Genomic DNA, 13514 nt, shown 5'->3' with positions numbered 1-13514 from the left:
AATTCAACTGGCTTTTGCTCCTCCTACGCTTCTATCCTCTAACTTCTACTCCCTACGACTCTACTAAAGACCTCTTTAAATACACAAACAACCACAAGTTGGCCTATTACAATTACAATAAAATAAACTCTCATATTAAATGCTAGAATAAGCCATAGGTAAGATCTCAAAAGATATCCATCACTAACCTAAATGCAAAGGTCAACTTCAATAGGAAACCACATATAGACAAATCGGTGAATGAAGAATCCAAAAAATGCTACAACTTGAAAAACTCAATAATACTCAACAAATTGAAAAAACTTGACAACACTTGGCGATCAAAGAACTTCGCAACACTCAGCAACCAAAGGATCTCGACAATGCTCAACAACCAAAGGAACTTGGCAGCAACACTCGACAACCACAAGAACTCGATAACCAAAGGATAAATTAACATCCAAAGAAAGCTCAAAAACTAAAGGATAACTCAGTAGCAACTGAAAACTCAAAAACCACCAAGAAACTTGGCAATGCAAGACATTGTGACTCAGTAGAACAAGAAAGAAAGAAAGACATGTAGGATAGCAATGCAACCTAGGATTCTCCTACATTAGACAACCAGGATTGGAAGAAATGATTCTTATAAATCATTGAGATGTCACAACCTGAGCTAAATCTAACTCAGATTGGGAAATTCATATAACATCTTCCATTGGTTTGTTCTTCCATTTTACCAAATATTTATAATGATCTTTTCCTCTTGTGCTCTTGCCAACTCTCTGATTCAATATCTATTCAACTTCTTCAATCTTTTTCTTAGGATAATCATCTAACACAATAGCTTCATCATTTGATTCATGATATTTGTATAAATCAAAAACATTGAATATAGGAGATATATCCATGTCATCAGGTAACTCAACTTCATAAAACATTACCGCTGTCAAAATTCTTCAAAATCTTACAAGGTCCAAACTTCTTCATCTTCAACTTACTGTATGTTCCAACAAGAATCTTCCTTTCTTCAAATGAACCATCACCTCATCACCAACTTCAAAAACATGATGTCTTCTAAACTTATATTTGTTCTAACTTCAGCTTCACTTCCTTGTGCAAAGACTCTATAAAACCAACTTCACTTCTCTTCTCTTCACCAACAACATCCCTTAAATTTGATTCTCCTCTATGATGCATTCTAGTAATAATATCTAAAGGTGTCATTCTAGTACTCCTATTCATAGAATTATTATATACAAAATTAGCTTGTACCAATATCATCTCCCAATTATGTGATTCATTTACACCTAAGCATCTCAACAAATTACCCAAGCTTCTATTCACAACCTCTATCTATCCATCTATTTGTGGATGGAAAGTAGAACTATACTTCAACTCAATACACATCTTCTTCCACAAAGTCCTCCAAAAATAGCTAACAATCTTACTATCTCTACAAAAAATAATACTTTTTGGTAATCCATGCAATCTAACAATCTTTTTAAAGAAAATCTCAGCAACATGCTCAACATCTAATGTCTTCTTACAAGGTATGAAATGAGCCATCTTAAAATATCTATCCACAACAAAAAATAAAGAATCATATCCCTTCATTGTTTTAGGCAATCCAAGAAAAAAATCCCTATTGATGTCACTCCAAGGTTTTTCAGGAACAGTAATAGGTGTATACAAACTAGAAATTTGACTTACTCCTTTTGCAACTTGAGAAACTCTACAACTCTTTACAAACTTCTGAACATCCTTATACATATGAGCCCAATAATAATTTTCTTTTAACAAACTCAATGTCTTATCAATTCCATAATGTCCAGGCAATCCACCATTATGCTTTACCTTAATTAGATTCAACCTCATAGAACTCTTAGGAATACACAACTAAATGCCCTTAAATAACATACCCTCTTGAATAGAATACTCATCAAACTTACTTGGTTGTTTTTTCAAATGAGGTGCTCTACACTCTCTCCACATCTTAAAAAAATTAGGATCAATATCATACAACTCCTTCATCTCATCAAAACCAAGAACTTCAAATTTTATCCCAGTTAGCAAAGAACACCTTCTACTCAATGCATCAACAACTCAGTTAGTGAATGCACTCTTATTCTTGATCACAAATGTAAAACTTTGCAATTATTCAACCCACTTCATATGTCTACAATTCAACTTATGTTGACTTCCCAAGTACTATAAAGATTAATGATCAGTATACAACACAAAATCCTTAGGAATCAAATAACATCTCCACTTCTTCAAGGCTTGAATAATAACATAAAACTCTTGATCATACACATAATACTTCCTTTTAGCATCATTCAACTTTTCACTAAAGAAAGAAATAGGTTTACCTTCTTGAATCAATATAGCTCCTATTGCACTACCACTTACATCACATTCAACTTGAAATAACTTATTGAAATCAGGAAAAGCTAATACAAGTAACTCAACAACCTTTTGTTTCAAACTCTCAAAATTGTTATTAGCTCTATTTGTCCACTTGAATTCCATTTTATCTCCTCTCATTGTCTCAGTCATAACATTACAAACAAAACTAAAATTCCTTATAATTTTTTTGCAAAAACTAGCCAAACCATGAAATGATCTCACCTCACCCACATTCTTAGGTGTAGGTCACTCTAAAATTTCTTTAACCTTCTCAGGATCCATCTTCAAACCATTAGTTGAAACCACAAATCCCAAATACACAATCTTCTCTTGCATAAAAGAGCACTTTTTCAGATTAATCATCAACTACTTCTCTTTCAATCTTTGTAATATTTGTCTAACATGCTCAAGATGTTCTTCTTTAGTCTTACTAAATATGAAAATATCATCCAAGAAAACAATCACAAACTTACCCAAAAATCTTTTGAGAACTTCATTCATCAACCTCATGAAAGTACTAGGTGCATTAGTTAAACCAAAAGGCATAACGAACCATTCATACAAACCATCTTTTGTCTTGAAAGAAGTCTTCCATTCATCACCTTCTTTGATTTTGATCTGATGATAGCCATTCTTAAAATCAATCTTGATAAAGTACTTTTCTCCACTCAAATAATCCATTATGTCATCCATCCTAAGCATAGGAAACCTATATTTCACTATGATCTTGTTAATAGCTCTGGAATCAGAACACATTCTCCATTCTCCATTCTTTTTAGGTTGTAATACAATAGGTACAACACATAGATTCAAACTTTCTCTGATCAAACCTTTCTCCAACAACTCATGCACTTGTATATTAAGCTCTTCATTTTTAGTAGGTGTTAATCTATATGGTGCTTTGTTCAACAAACTAGCTCTAGGAACTAGATCCATACAATGACTTATACTTCTCATCAGAGGTAAACCATCAGGTATATCCTCTAAAAAAATATCTTTATACTCATTCAACAATGTTGTAATTTCTATTGGTACTCGGTCAATACTACCAATTTTTGCTGTCACTTGCTTACCATTGAATGGAACTTGGTTAACACTATTTTCTGGCACTCAGTTGTTACTGGCACAACTTGGTCTCCTAGGGATTAAGGCAAAAAAAATTTGATTTTTTTTTTCATTTTCTTTTCAAAATTCTTTCCATTAACCATGCAAATTCTCATAGTAGTACACTTAACCTCATCTAGACTTTTAATCAAAGGCAGCAATATTTTCTTTTTCCCATTCACCCAAAGAGTACATTGATTCAATCTTCCATCATGTATAACATATCTATCATATTTACAAGGTCTTCCCAACAAAATATGACAACAATCCATAGGCATAATATCACACAAAACCGCATCAATGTAATGTCCAATCTTGAACTTCACAATGCATTGTTCACTTACCAATATCTTATGCTCATCTTTGATCCATGAAACATGATAAGGTTTAGGATGCTCTAACCTCATCAATTACAACTTTCTAACAAATTCTTCTGATGCCAAGTTTTTAGAACTCCCACTATCACTAATAACCTTGTAACATTTTCTAGCCATCTTACATCTGGTCTTGAAAAGAGTTCTCCTTAGGATAGGTTCATCATCACTTCCCTTACTACATAAGGTTCTTCTCACCATCATATTTTCTCCATGCTCAGGTCCATTAGGTGAACCCTTAGTGTCTCCTTGAACCACAAGATTTTTGTTACCTTTCTCACTTTTAGAGGATCTACATTCAAAAGATCTATTCCCTTCTTTACCACATCTAAAACAATTACCATTAAAACCACCTCTAGAATAAGAATTACCTCTTCCTCAGTAGGAATCACCACCTTTCCACTCAGCCTTACCTTTATCATCATTCTTCCATTCAGATTCATCCTTATCTTTCATAGAACTGTCAAATTTGCCACCTTTTCCATAATATCTACCTTTATCTCTCTAGAATCTACCACTTCTAACTGTATATGAGCAATGTTAGTATGCTAATAGAAACCAAATTTAAATAAAGCTTCTACAAACTAAACAAAATTCATAAACTTCAAGATAGACTAAGATGAGCTCTCAATTGAGAATATGAGCCATTAATGGGCTCTCTCAATGAGAAGCTCTCTTGTTGAGTAGCTTTATCTAAATGGATAGGATGTATGCTCAATATGCTTCCAAAGGCTTCAATGGATGATTGTGGATTTTTGGTGTGGATAGATGGCTTTAGTATGGATTTGGCTCTCAAAATAGCATTATAACTTTACTTCATGGATTGTGTTATTTTGCAAAGGGGAAGGATCCAATTTATAGGCAAGAGGCTTGAGGGATTGAGGGCTAAGATGCAAGGATGGCAAAAAGCTCATGGAGGGCTCAGATTGCATGAGAGGAGAGCACATGGATTGTGCTTTCTTACAACCAATCAAGGAGTGACACATGTCACATGGTGAGAGGATGGAGGAAAGGGGAAGGATGAGTCAACAAAGGAGGCTCAAGGGATAAAATCTTCATAAAGACCCTCATAATGACTTGTAAGAGCAATAAAAGGGCTTGTAAGAGTCATTTATGACCTAGTGGACTTCATAAAGTTTTATGGTTGAGATATTTTGAGGGTGATGAGAGCAATTTCAACTTGGACTTGATTAGGAAGGTTTTAAGCTTGCTTAAGCTTGTGCAAATGATTAGAGGATGGATTAGGATGGTTTAGGATTAGCTTAGGGATAGGCAAGTGGATAGCATTTAATGAGGGTGGGTGAAGGAGGAGATATTTGTTAACTTTGGATTGGGTTAGTAAGTTTTAACCCATGTTTAGAGAATGTGACAAGGTTAGGAGAGGATTAGGATTAGGTTTAAAGACATCTTCTAGAAGAGTCTAGACTTTGGATGAGGATAAAGACTTTCTAGAATAGTCTAGAATTTCCTAAGATGAGGATGAAGACTTTCTAGAAGAGTCTAGAACTTCTTAGGATGAGGATAATTTAGAGTTTTAAGAAATAAATAAAGTTTTATTTATTTCAAGGGTTTGGGTTGAGGAGACATTTATTAAAATTTTTTTAATAAACATGAGGATTAATATTTAATCTTAATTAAATATTTTGAGTTGGGATTAGGGGTAGAAAATGATGGGATTAGCCTTTAATAAAAATTAAAGAAGAGTCTAGACTTTGGATGAGGATAAAGACTTTCTAGAATAGTCTAGAATTTCCTAGGATGAGGATGAAGACTTTCTAGAAGAGTCTAGAACTTCTTAGGATGAGGATAATTTAGAGTTTTAGGAAATAAATAAAGTTTTATTTATTTCAAGGGTTTGGGTTGAGGAGTTATTTATTAAAACTTTTTTAATAAACATGAGGATTAATATTTAATCTTAATTAAATATTTTGAGTTGGGATTAGGGGTAGAAAATGATGGGATTAGCCTTTAATAAAAATTAAAGAAGGATTAGAAGATTTTGGAAGAGGTTATTGGTCATAAGGAAATTGGCCAAGTTTTGGGCAAAAATTAAAATTTTTATTTATTTTGGATTTTTTGGTCAATTTATTAATTAAATAATTAATAAATAAGGAAATAATGTTTAAATAAGATTTAAACATTTTTGGGAGGGATTCCTTAATTAAATATTTTTAATTAAGATAAAGGGATTTAATGGCATAAAAATAAAAAAATAAATTAAATAATTAATTAATTAATAAATGATGATGTCATCAGGAATTTTTTTCAGAAAATAAAAATACTTTATTTTCTAAAGGTTTTTAGGTGTCTACATTTTGCCCCTCTTTGATGTGATGCCGCAAGTGGCATGACATCAAAGATAAAAAAATAAGATGCCCAAGGCTAGAGCAAAAGAGGAGAGAATGGACTGTGAGATGCCCCCTCAAGAAGGCGGTGGGGAGAGAAAGCAAGGCTCGACGACTTCTTGAAAAGTACAAGAATTCGAGATGAGCAAGAAGACTTAGATTAGCAAAGAGAAGGGGCTGAATTAGCTCAAACTCTCACTATGGGAGAATGATAAAGGGAGAATCAGAGGCACAAGAGGAAGCAAGCTTAAGATCTCAGGGATTACAAAGGATGAAGGAGCAGAGCACTATAAAAGGAATTCAAGATGGAGAGATGGATGAGGGGATTAAAAAGCTAATGCAACAGGATTTCAAAGAGTCAGATTGGCGAAAGATGGGTTTTCGGAGATCCCTAGGACTAGGATTGTGGATCGCGAAAGATGAGGCTTGGCGGATTGATTTGGATTGGTGGATCCCTAAGACTAGGATTGTGGATCCCTAAAGCTAAAGGTGAGGAGTGATTCAAAGAGATACTGATGCATAAGCTGGGGTAGGAGAGACGGATGCTGGATATGGATGGGGGATAATGGAGATGAAGGAAAACCATTGAAGCTTTTTGAGTGGGGGGATACTTCAAAGAGAAGTACCACCATGTAGTTGAGCACTAGATTTTCTATAGGACTGTTGGTTAATTGCCAAGGTTACCAAGAACATCAAGGCATTTTCACCAACTATCCACAAGACTGATGAACTGACTCAAAACAAACATGCAAGGATTGCCCCAGCATCACACATGAGTCCAAGAGGAAGCAGTGTGGAACCGACATTGGGTAACCCACAAGCAGAAAATAAAAATAAATAAAAGACTTGATCAAGACCTTACGCTCAGATTACCCCATTCGTAGCATACCATGATATGGAAGATCATGGCAACCTTGAGGAGGAAACAAAAAGATTGCTTGGAAAAGATATTTCAAGACCCAAAAGGGAAGATTCCAAATCAAAAGAAAGAGAAAATCCAAAAGAGAACCATTTTCCAACGAGATGGGTAGGACGAGGTACTAACGGACCAAGATCAGACATAAGGAAAGTTATATCCTACAAGGATCTATCGGAGAGCACCTAAGCTGATGGATCTAGATGAGTGATGCATTTGGCAAGCTGAACTAAGAAAGATAACACTTTGGTGATAGGAAATCTAGCTAAAGGATGCATTGGAATAGCTAACCAAGATGTGCAATGGGTGCAAGATACTGATCAAGGACGAACTGACACAAATGCTGGATAGATGCAATGGTACTAAGCTAAAGAGGATGTACAAGCTGACAGACCAAGATATTTACAAGCGAGCTAATTAAGATATGGTACAAGCTAACGAACCAATGATAGGTATGATACAGATGGATAAAAAGCTCAGGATGATAGGATAGTGGGATGGTTCGATGTTGTGCAAGATGTGAAAGCTAAGGGTGGGGTGATAGCGAAAGATATGGATTTGGAAGGATGCATCCAATGATGATGATAGATGTGTGACCAAGGATGGCGACAATGCTAAGGTTGGTGGTAGCTGAGCTGATAGATAGTGCTAGAGTGAATGGCTAATGAGAGGATGACATTGGATTTGCATGAGGATAGCCTAGAGCGAGGTACCAATGACAAGGGAGGATGGACAAGACAAGATCTCCAAGGAATATAGTGCCCCCAGTTAGAAGATGACATGCAAAAGGAGGTCTTATGATGGATGTGATAGGATTGAAGCTAGGATGGAAAAGCTGAAGGCGCTTGGGAGATGGATGATAACTAGGATGATGGGGTGAGGTTGCAGAAGATAAGTGGATAGTGATAGATAAAAGCTGGAGGATGAAAGATAGGTGGATAGTGATAGATAAAAACTGGAGGATGAAAGATAGGTGGATAAATTGGAAGATGGAGTTGGATGGCAAGATGTGACCAAAAGCATGAGGATGATAGGCTAAGCTGGGGATGGCTAGATTACGCATGACGCTTGTTTGCCAAGTTTTCATCATGGTACTTGTCCAAGGTGCTTGAATTGCCAAGTTTTCACCAGTGGACGCTTTATTTTTCTTTATTTTTTTGACTTTTTGACTTTGGACTTAGCTGGAATGATTTTGGCTTTCTTCAGCTATTTTGGCTTTTTTGGGATTTTTCACTGGCTGTTGGAATGTTCAATTTTGTTGCTAGTTGTTGGTACACCGGATGTGTGATTTATGCAATAGATTGGATTAGATGGGATTGATGGTAGGAGATGGAGGGATGAAAAGGTTGGAAAGGAGCATGATATGGGGATGCTTGCAAGAACAACATTGGCACATGTTGGGACGGGTGTGAAAAGAGCATATGGGGGATAGATGGTAGATGCGGGCGTGATGGAGGATTTGTGGAAGCATACTTGGGGATATAGGCACCCAAGATGGAGTTAGGAGATGGGGGACATGAGTCACTAGATGGGGGATTAGCAATGGTGGATGCCATTATGCATTGGGTTTCAACTTTTTTCTTGGGGATCCACATGGTTTTGGATTTTCTTTTCATAGGATTTTGCATTGTTTTGCATTCTTTGATTGGATTTTGCCTTTTTGGAGTATGTCTTTTAGAATAGACATATGATTGCCTAGGATGTGGATTTTTAGCTTTATGCATTTTGAAGTTGGCATTCACATTGCTGTGGTAAGCTTTGGGAAGATGGTTAGGAGAAGATTTATGAGATGGAGAGGATATGAAAGAGCATGTAGGGGGATGATGATGGATGATGTGCCCTAATATGTGCCTTTGTTGATCTTGCATAGAAATGGATGGAATAGGATTTTTATGATGGTTGCTAGGAGGATGGAGGATGGTAGATTTTGGGACATAGGGACCCAAAATGGATTCAGCGGATGAAGGGGGGATATGGTAGGTTGTTTTGGGTTGCAAAGATGGTGGAGGGGGGATGACATAAGATTTTTTGAAGGAGTGATGGGAGGTTGGCATGGTGGGCTTGGAGATAGGCTTGGTTTGGGGGTGTGGTGTACCAACACCTTTAGATGGTGAGCCTTTGCATACATATCCAAGACCATGAAATCCTAGATTTTTTTTGTGCAATAATAGGCTCTCTGATTCCTTTCTCTTGTGGTCCTAAACCTTGACCTTGATAATGCCATCGATTGAGCATTTGAAGAAGCTGAGGAAACTTTTTGCTTGCAGAAAATGGTAGAAGTGATTTATTAGGTGTATTGCAATGGGGAGATACTGTTCTTAATTCTTCTACTGAGAGAGGGCCACTGTGGATGAATGTAAGTGAACCAAGAGGGTAGATTATAGATGGTGGAATAGCTTGGATAGGTGGTAAGATGGAAGCATGGAGCGGGGGAGATGGAAGGATAGGATCTTGATGTAGCTGGTGGGATGACAAGATATCTTGTAGTGGAGGAGATATGGCTCGAGGTTTTGGAGATGGAGGAGATGGTGACTGCACTATGGATGGAAGACATGGTACGATGATATCTTCATTTATGCTTTGGGGGATGTCAACATGCTTTTGGGCAGGATCTTGATAGGATTGGTTTGGAGTGGATGGTGTGATAGGAGGTGAAGGGATGGATTCTTCAAAGGCAGCGGATGGATAGATGGGAGATTCAGTAGTGGAGATGGGTGAGTAGAAGATGGATGCATAAGGGTCATTACAAGAGATTTGGGAAATGATTGGAGGCGATGTGGATAGGATTTGGAGGGATTTGACAGGTGGTGGGATTTTGATGCTTGCGGGAAGTGGAAGGATTTTAAGCAATTTGATGGATGGTATGGGGATGATAGCTATGGGAGATGGAGGTGATATTATAGATGGGGAAGCTTCATCACTGACTACTTCACATGGTTGGATTAGATGACATGGCTTATCAACTATTGGAGGCAACTTTTCTTGTATTTCCTCTAGGAGATTCCTTGGAGACTCATGTGTTGAAGGTGGAGGTGGATTGACAAGAATAGCTAGTGTGATGGGGGTGGAAGATTGGAAGCTTGGTTGATGGGGTGATGGAGGGGAAGCTGGAATATCAGATAGCATGACTAGATAGTTTGGAATAACTCTTGGATTTTGGGGGATGCTTGGGGGAATGTTTCTAAGGTTTTCAATATACCCATCATAGTCAACAAGATTTTCATCATCATTGGAATAGGAGGTGGTGGGAGCAAGGAAAATGCGACCAAACACATCATGATAAGATTGGTACTTCATGCTTTGATGATGAGTTTGATGGGGATGGGGTCTTGCGTATGGATGAACATGGAAGCTCATGGTTGGATTTGGGTTAAGCACAGATTTTGGATTGGCTGATGAAAGATTTCCTAGGGAGAGTCAAAGCTGCATGACAGACCTAAGGAGGATTGGCTGGAGATTTTTGGCTTTCTTGTGGATGGAAGACTTCAAAGGCATGTTGTCAAAAGGTGAGAGTTTTGCTTTCCTATGCACTAGATTTGGTGGTGGCTGTGTCAACTTGAGGATAGACTAATGATCCTATGGGCATGACACGAGATTGACCACTTGTGGATCCCAACCTTTAGCTCAAGGTGATGAGGGATGCAAGTGACAACGCTAGATTACCCTAGATAATGCTCTGTCAGAGGGATAACCTTGGTGAGATTGGTTGATTGGTAGGATAGATTGATTGGATAGAAAATTCTAGCAGAATGATAACAACTCTCTAAAAGCTTGGGTGTGATTTTGGATTGGGTTGCTAGCTGGCTAGGGGGATGATTTGGATGGACTTTGGATTTGGGATTGTTCTAAGGCAAAGAACTAGATAGATTCAGTTGCAGCAGGGGAGCTTGGATAATTTTCTGATAAGGCAGTGACTACGCTAAGTATGCCTTGAGCTGGGAGATTTCTACTTTTCCGGGATTTCGACCAAAATTGGCAAAAATTCATTCAAAAGCTATGAACAAACAAGCAGACAAAAGTTTTTAGCAAGCACGTCAAACACACCAACATCCTAGAAAGCTTTCTACAAGGATGAAATTTGGTTTAGCTAGGGGGTCCTCGATATACACAAGGTACGTGAGGCCCAAATTCGTAGATGAAACCAAAAAGATGTCACACAGCCGAGAGGAGCGGTAACCCACTTCTCCTCTTTCACTTCTCAAGGGTATAAAGTTCCTTGAGGCTTAGCCCGAGTGACAAAATCTTGATTCCAAGAGAGGTGTCTTTGGATTCACCTCCCAATTTTTATACTCCGCCGGAATGCTGGAGTTGAGGTCGTCCCAAGGGGTGATGAAATCCCTAAGTAGGCCTCCTAAAAAGTGTAAAAGAAGACCACATACATGATCTTGGGCTTTAAAAGACATGTGTTTATTCCAATTGATGATTTTAGATTTTGTAAGCTATGATTGAAGACACTTGTGATTATGGCATACAATGTTCATTCCAATTTGACAGCGTCGTTAGCATAATGGAAGTCGAGAGATCATCAACATAAGAAATGTGAGCATCATTGAAAATGCATCAAAACCATGCGATGTTCATTGATTGTTAGGTATTCAAGATTGAGTGTGAGTTTGTTTTAAGCCCAAAACAAAGATGTGTGAAACTCGATTTGTCAAGCACGCACCCGGAGCCCCTCCACGTCAATAGTTGTTCAATTTTAGTGCCCAAACTTGAAGTGTGATCAATTTAATCTAGAGTTTTGGTTATTTAAATTTTTTGATAAAGTTAAAACAAACGTTCAAAGACCAAGTGAGTGAGTTAGATTGTGGAACATTTAACACCTTTTTCAAGTAGACCCATTTCCATAAATGGTGCTGAGATTGCAACCAATGGTTGAATTGATGGGTGATTAGAAAAGAGGTGAGTCCAAGGAACTACTCAAATTGATTTTTGCAAATTTGTATTTAACTTAACAAAGTCTCTTAAATATCCAAAAATCAAACTTTACCTAAATTGCATGTGGAAAAGAGATTTGTTTTGTTCAATTTTAGAAGCTCCAAATGAAGTGTTTGATATTGCAATGGTTAATTGATCCTTGGCATTAAAGATTGGATTTGTTTTTTTAATCATGCATTTAAGGAAAATTTGATTTTAATCCATGGCATTCAACAGCGTGTTTAGCAACATGCATTCAAAGACAAGTGATTAAACATTCAAGTTTTTCCCTTTGAGCATTCAAGATTGAGATTTTGTGTGTTGTTTTAATAACTTTGAAGTGCTTTGTTTTAACCTTAGATCATTCAAGATTTTTTTGGACTCAAAAGTGAAAATGACTCTTTGGACTTTTATTTTCATTCAAGATTTTGTGTTCTAGTTTGCATGTTTTAAGCCCAAAAATGACATTCCTAGGTTGTTTTGATGCATGAAAAAACTTAAGAAACATTCAAGATTTTGCAATAAGACATTTGTTTGGAACAAATAACAAAGCTTTTAAGACAATTTTTGGCAACCATTTAGGACTCTTAGTTTTCATGAGATTTTTAAAAGAACTTTAAAATATTTGCAAATGAGGTTCATTTTATCCTTGATTGATGCTTTGAGTTTGATTTAGATTTTAGTGTGCACATAGTGTTGATTTTGAACCTTTTGAAATGGAAACTTGAAGTTCTTTTTAAATTCCCAAAAATGAAGTGTTCCTAACTTTGCATGAATGCATCTAAAACCTTGATGTTGCAAGGATGCAAATGATTGGATTGGTTTAGTTTCACTTGTTAAAAGATTTTTTTTTTTTTGCAAATTTTTAATTTTTAATGGATTTAAGTATGATTTAGGGGGTTCATTTTAAGCACTAAAAAGAAGTGTGTATGATTTTTCTTCTTTAAAAAAAAAAATGGCCAAGATCTCCCACAACAAAAAGAAGAAGAAGTAGATGGAATAAGAAGAATATAGACAAGAAGAGGAAGAAGAATTCCAAGTGCTTTGTCCACCTATAAGCTTGAAAAATCTGCAAATACTATGAGATAGACTATGAGTTCTTTTGTCTTCTTCATGCTCATGTGGACCTACAAAACCAATTTATACAATCCTACCAATCCCAAAAACAAGAAAAATTAGCCAAAATCAGCAAATGACATACAAAACTTGACTAAAAAATCTAATGAAGATGACCCATGCGGGGTCCCACCGGGCGTGCCAAAATGTATATGAGCAATGTTAGTATGCTAATAGAAACCAAATTTAAATAAAGCTTCTACAAACTAAACAAAATTCATAAACTTCAAGATAGACTAAGATGAGCTCTCAATTGAGAATATGAGCCATTAATGGGCTCTCTCAATGAGAAGCTCTCTTGTTGAGTAGCTTTATCTAAATGGATAGGATGTATGCTCAATATGTTTCAAAAGGCTT

This window comes from Cupressus sempervirens, chromosome 9, assembly GCF_028749045.1.
Source record: "Cupressus sempervirens isolate cs-2001-9-10 chromosome 9, ASM2874904v1, whole genome shotgun sequence".
Taxonomy (NCBI): Eukaryota; Viridiplantae; Streptophyta; class Pinopsida; order Cupressales; family Cupressaceae; genus Cupressus; species Cupressus sempervirens.
This window is presented reverse-complemented; position numbering follows the sequence as displayed.